This window comes from Otolemur garnettii, unplaced genomic scaffold, assembly GCF_000181295.1.
Source record: "Otolemur garnettii isolate 467f Iridium unplaced genomic scaffold, OtoGar3 scaffold00081, whole genome shotgun sequence".
NCBI lineage: Eukaryota > Metazoa > Chordata > Mammalia > Primates > Galagidae > Otolemur > Otolemur garnettii.
The window spans coordinates 2,825,317-2,831,947 of record NW_003852476.1 but is presented as its reverse complement, the minus strand read 5'-3'; the positions used below and the strand labels follow the sequence as shown (position 1 = coordinate 2,831,947).

At 41.3% G+C, this 6,631-nt stretch overlaps 1 protein-coding gene and 1 pseudogene across 2 annotated transcripts in view; both read left to right on the top strand.

Annotated features, from left to right (window-relative positions):
- CUNH14orf37 (chromosome unknown C14orf37 homolog) overlaps nt 1-6,631 on the top strand; it is a 128,155-nt gene that overhangs the window by 53,050 nt on the left and 68,474 nt on the right. The gene's annotated exons all lie outside the window — the stretch shown is intronic.
- LOC100960296 lies at nt 4,069-4,765 on the top strand (annotated as a pseudogene). The gene has a single exon (XR_154040.3). The product of XR_154040.3 is annotated as a translationally-controlled tumor protein pseudogene (transcript).

Sequence of the window (6,631 nt, the reverse complement as noted above, 5' to 3'; positions counted from 1 at the left end):
GAAGAGGGTGCTGAATTTTATTGAATGCTTTTTCTACATCTATTGAAAGGATCATATGGTCTTTGTTTTTGCTTCTATTGATATATAGGTGAGTTATATTTATGGATTTGCATATTGTTAAAACAACCTTGTATCCCTGGGATTAAGCTGACTTGATTGTGATGTATAGTTTTTTTAAATGTATAGCTATAATCTATTGGCTAAGGTTTTGTTGAATATTTTTGCATCCATATTTATTAGAGAAATTGGTCTGTAGTCCTCCTTTTTACTTGGGTCCCTTCCTAGTCTTTGTATCAGGGTGATGTTTGCTTCATAGAGCATGTTGGGGATGTCCTTCCTTCTCAGTGTTTTGGAACAGTGTCTGCAGTATAGGGAGTAGCTCTTCTTTGAAGTTTTGATAGAGTTGTGGTGTAAAGCCATCTGGTCCAGGTATAATTTTAGTTCTTTTAATTTTGTTGAGGTTTGATTTGTATTCTAGGTTAAGATCTATTTTTAAGTAAGTTCCATGGGCCAATAGAACATATATTGGCTCGGTGCCTGTAGCTAAGTGGTTAGGGCATTGGCCACACTGGCCACATACACTGGGGTTGGTGGGTTCAAACAGGGCCTGGGGCTGCTAAAAACAGCAATGACAACTTCAACAAAAAAAATAGCTAGGTATTGTGATGGGTGCCTGTAGTCTCAGCTACTTGGGAGGCTGAGGCAAGAGAATTCCTTAAGCCCAAGAGTTTGAGGTTGCTGTGAGTGGTGATGCCACAGCACTCTACTGAGGGCAACATAGTGAGACTCTGTCTCAAAAAAAAAAAGAGAAAAAAAGAAGAAGAACATACATTCTTTAGCTTTGGGGTGGTGTGTTCTGTATATGACTATTAAGCCCATTTGTTCTAGGGTCACATTTAAGTCCCTTGTATCTTTGATTAGTTTCTGTTTAGCAGATTTTTCCAGTTCTGTCAGAGTGGTGTTAAAGTTTTTAGTTGTTATGGTGTTATAGTATTTCACATTGCTTAGACCAATCAAGGTCTGTTTCTTAAATCTAAGAGCATTTACGTTGGGTGCATAAATATTTAGAATTGACATTTCCTTTTATTGTATTGTTCCTTTGACCAGAATGAAGTGACCATCTTTATCTTTCTTAACTTTAGTTGCTTTAAATCCACTTGTATCTGAAAATAAGATTGTAACTCCTTTCTTCTGATTTCCATGCTGAAATACTGTTTTCCATCCCTTTACCGTGATTCTTGTTTTGTCCTTGGAGGATTGATATGTTTCCTGGAGACAGCAAACAACATATAGATGACTTATCCTTTTTTATCCAATTGGCCAGCCTGAGCATCTTTGGTGGGGAATTCAATATCTTGACATTTATTGAGAAAAAGGTAAATATGGTAGAGTTCTATTCATCTTATTTTGTGAAAGACCGGTTATGTAGTTTTGTCCTTTGCGCCACTGTGGAAGCTAGGTTTTGTCCTTTAGTTTCTGGGTGTCCTTTATTTTGTGGTAGTCCATTGTGGTTGTCAGGGTGGAGAATAGGTCTTAACATTTCCTGTAGATCTGGTCTTGTCGTGAATTTCTTCAATGTTGCATATCAGTAAAAGATTTGAATATTCTCCATTGAGTTTGAAGCTTAGTTTAGCAGGATACAGAATTCTGAGCTGAACATTATTTTGTTTAAGAAGGTTAAAAGTAGATGACTATTCTTTTGGCTTGGAAAGTGTCAGCTGAATAGTCTGCTGTCACTGTGATGACACTGGGTGGTTGCAAAATTTTTTCTTTTGTCTGGACTTTGAACAGTTTCGTTACAATGTGTTGGAGATGCTCTGTTTGTGTTGAGGCAACCCAGGGCTCAATATCCTTCAAAAAGGAATGTTTCAGCATCTTTAGTGAAACTTGGGAATTTTCATTTATGATATCCTCCAGTAGGGCTTTCATTCCTTTAGGAAATTCTTCTTCCCTTTTAGGGAGCTCTATAATTCGTATGTTTGAATGCTTTGGGAAGTCCCATAATTCTCTGAGTGAATATTGTACTTTCTCTCTCTTCTTTTCTACCTCTTTAACTACCTGAGTTAGCTCAAGAGCTTTATCCTCTAGCACTGAGAGTCTTTTTTCTCCATGGTCTAATCTGTTATTAATACTTTCTACTGTATCTCTAAGTTCACCCATTAACTCTTTTAATTCCTTAAGTTCTGCCATATCCTTTCTATATTCTTTATATCTTTCATCCATTTATTGGTTCTGTTTTTTCAGTTTCTTGTCAATTCCCTTTATTGTCTTACCATCATACTTTATATCCCCTTTCTGTCTTTTTCCATTACTTCTTTATGGATGGAAGACGATGCAGAGGAGATTGGGTCCTGTCTTCCTGACTTATCTGCAGTAGCTGCCTCATGATGGGGCCAGGGGGGTGGTGGAGGTTGTTGGTATCTTCTTGTTTTTCATGTTGCCAGAATTTTCCTCCTTTTTTTTTATTTTTTTTTTTTTTTTTTTTTTTTTTTTTGAGACAGAGCCTCAAGCTGTCCCCCTGGGTAGAGTGCCCTGGCATCACAGCTCACAGCAACCTCCAACTCCTGGGCTCAAGTGAGTCTCCTGCCTCAGCCTTCCAAGTAGCTGGGACTGCAGGCGCCTGCCACAAGGCCTGGCCATTTTTTGGTTGCAGCCATCATTGTTGTTTGGTGGGCCCGGGCTGGGGACTTGAACCTACCACCTTAGGTGTATGTGGCTGGCACCTTAGCCACTTGAGCCACAGGCACTGAGCCGTGATTTTTTATTCTTCACTTCCTCCCCCTAGTTTTTCCTTATCACTACCTCCTTCACATTAAATTACCTTGTCTAAGAGGTTAGATGTTGAAGTGGCCTTTTGGTATAAGGCCAAAAGAAGGAGAAGCATAAAGAGCAAGAAGGAGAAAGAAAAAAAAAGATGAAAAGAAGAAAAAAAGAACATGGGGTGAATGACAATAATTGAAGAGAAAGAGAGTGTGACAGGAGAAATGGTGTTTAGCAGGGTGCTGTCACCACACCTGCAAATCTAAGCTTTTTGGGGCCAGGGTGGGTGGGCCTGGTAAAAGCAAGACTCTGTCTCTGCCAAATATAGAAGAAAAAGAAAAGACTCCCCCCCTCCCCTGCAGTATGTCACATTGAAGACCTGCCAATATTGTAGGGTGACCAGACGTCCCACTTTTTAACAATTTGTCCCACGTCCCATGGTGTTTTAAAAAAGTCCCGATTTTTGGAAAGAATGCATGGGCGGGAAAACAAGAAGGGAATATACGGTTTTCAGCTGCCATGTGGCTATTTCACCAGAATATGAGTTTTATATTATTTTTATTAATTTTATAATGTTAAACTGTAATAATAACAAATAATTGCTGAGAAGTGATTATCGAGAACTGCTTATCGAAGTTTGCATTGTTGTCAGGCTCTGCCCTGCCCCGTCCCCTGCCCTGTCCGTCCCCCCCCCCCGGGCCATGTTGTCCTGCCTTACCGATGTTAAAATCTGGTCACCCTACAATATCGTCTTTCCAAAGGCCAAAGCCAAGACACCCTAGATTGGAGCTTGTGACATCCTTGAGCTAGACCAATGCCTTGACACCATCCCCCCCAGCCATGATCCCTCAGCACTCAGATCAAAGAAAAAAACAGATAAAAATAATATAAAAGACAATTATAAGGTGGCACCTGTGGCTCAGAGGAGTAGAGCACCGGCCCCATATACTGGAGGTGGTGGGTTTGAACCCAGCCTCCGAAAAAAATAAAAAAAAAAAAAAAAAAAAAAAAAAAGACAATTATATAAAATAAAGAAAAAAAGGAACATCTTAGCTATTATATGGGAAATTTGTGGGGAAAGATGAGAACAGTAGAAAATGTCTACCAAAATTGAGAAAAAAGGAGGAAAGAATAATAGGGGCTGAAAAACCATAACAAAAATGGAGGAGCCCTTGTTATTGAAGAAAGTAAAAATGAAGCTTTTTCTGCCCACTCCTGGTCCCCTGAGCGCTGCTCTGGCTCCACCACGCTCACTCCGAGCTCTGGCGCTGCCACCATCTCCCTTCAGCCACCATCATGATTATCTACCCACGATGGGATGTTCTCCGACATTTACAAGATCCGAGAGATCGCGGAAGGCCTGTGCCTGGAGGTGGAGGGGAAGATGGTCAGTAGGACAGAGGATAACATTGCTGACTCGCTCACTGGTGGAAGTCCTTCCGCTGAAGGACCTGAGGGTGAAGGTACCGAAAGCACGATTATCATTGTGTTCATATTGTCACGAACCATCACTTACAGGAAACCAGCTTCACAAAAGAAGCCTACAAGAAGTGCATCAAGGATTACATGAGGTCAATCAAAGGCAAACTTGAACAACAGAGACCAGAAAGAGTAAAACCTTTTATGACAGGGGCTGCAGAACAAATCAAGCACATCCTGGCTAATTTCAAAAACTACCAGTTCTTTATTGGTGAAAACATGAACCCAGATGGCATGGTTGCTCTCCTGGACTACCGTGAGGATGGTGTGACCCCATATATGATTTTCTTTAAGGATGGTTTAGAAATGGAAAAATGTTAACAAATTTGGCAATTACTTTGGATCTATCACCTGTCATCATAACTGGCTGCTGCTTGTCATCCACAGAATACCAGGACTTAAGACAAATGGGACTGATGTCATCTTGAGCTCTTCATTTATTTTGACCATGATTTATTTGGAGTGGAGGCATTGTTTTTAAGGAAAAACATGTCATATAGGTTGTTTAAAAATAAAATACATTTAACTCATTTGAGAGAATGCCTTTTGGTTTAATACACGTTTAAACTAAATCCATCCTGCAGTGTTCCTGGAGAAGCTAGAGACTGGTTGTAGGCCACTACTAGAAAGCATAAGACTGTCATCAGATAAATTCTACAGTGGAAACCACTCCTGAGACTGGAATATAAAGGAATCAAAAGTTTTAATTCTGAGTTACAGTAAAGGGAGAGACCATGCTCATAGCAGTGCCAACACTTGAAGTGGAGCCTTAACACATTTCATCACCTACAACGGAAGTAGTAACTGTGGAAGAAATTACCAAGAGAATAAGAAGAGATAATTCAGTTGGAAGCAAAGTATGGTCTCAGCTTTTTAAATATTAATCAAATAGAACAGAGTCTCCTGGAATGATGTCAAACTCCCTATAAATAGGATGGGGGTTGGCAAACTGGTCTGTTCTGCCACCTGTTTTTTGTTCAACTCTAAGGTGGCAGTAGCATTTTTAAATGGTTGGGTGTGGGGGAAGAATACCTCGTGGAATGTAAGATTAATTTTTGTTCAAAAAAATGAAAAAGTAAAAATACAACCAGACCCCCCCCCCCAAAAAACAAAGACAACAACAAACGACCACAAAAACCAAGGAGAGAAAAAAAAACCTTGGAAGAAACTTGTGAATAGGAGCAAAAAATGGCAGAAATTGGACACCAGGTGGCGCTGTGGTGTTAGGAGATGGAGAACCCACCATGCTGCTTTTCCTGTATATAAAATGAGGCCTGGAGGCCACTTTCTAGTTGCAGAGGAGATTGGGTCCTGTCTTCCTGACTTATTTGCTCTCAATCAGGGGTTGGTTGGTAAATCAGCATCTAGTCTCCACGTGATTGGGGTCCTAAAGCTCTTGCCAGCTTTCTTAGGATGCATGTCAAACAGTGCCCCTTGACAGCATGGCCTTCCTGGAGGTACACAGTCTGCTCGGCTCACCCCAAGGATAGTTGCCTGAGTTCAGCAAGCACATTAGAGCCAGCCATACACTAGGACCCTGCGACTTGTTCCTCCCGCCCGGCCTTCCCACAGTGGTGCTGTCCAGTTAGCAGCCAAACTGTCCAGGATTCAGTCGTGGCCACTGGACACTGAGTCCCCTCACTCGTTAAGCGGTTTAAACTGCCCCTTGGAGCTGTTTAGTCCAAAATCAATAAGCTGCAGGACAGCCCTTTCCTTCCCTAGATCGCATGAGTGCTGGTTGGCAGCCCCTGCTCGCGGGCAAGCACTTGCTTTCTGCTCCAGCTCTCCTCAGCTCCAGCCCTCCTTGTCCACTTCTGGAGTCCACTACTGCTTCACTGTCCCCTGGGAGTGATGTCCCTGTGTAAGTTCCCTCGTCAGAGGTGGCTGGAGTCTAGTTCCTCTATCTTACTTTGAGTGGCTAGTAAGGAGCTATTTCTAATCTGCCATCTTGCTCTGCCCCAACCAACCTCTTTTTTGTGTTTTTAATGCCCTGTAGGAGATCTGATACATTGGATTCTTGTATCAAATGTTCATTAAAAATAATTTGGATTTGTTGATTAGGAAGAGCCTTCTGGAATACCTAAACCCAAATATCTCAGCTCCAAATTATTTATCTTGGTTTTACTTCTAATGATCTGTGTGAGATAATGGACTGAGTACTTCCTAGAATGTCTAGCTTTTGTCTGTATTTTCATAATTAAATCATATTGAATTAGAGAATTGGAAAAAAACCCCACATGTCTGGCTTTAAGAATGCATTTCTGGGCGGTGCCTGTGGCACAAGGAGTAGGGCGCCAGCCCCATATACCAGAGTTGATGGGTTCAAACCCAGCCTCGGCCAAAAACTTAAAAAAAAAAAAGTTTTTTTTTTGCCTGGGGCCAGGCTTGAACC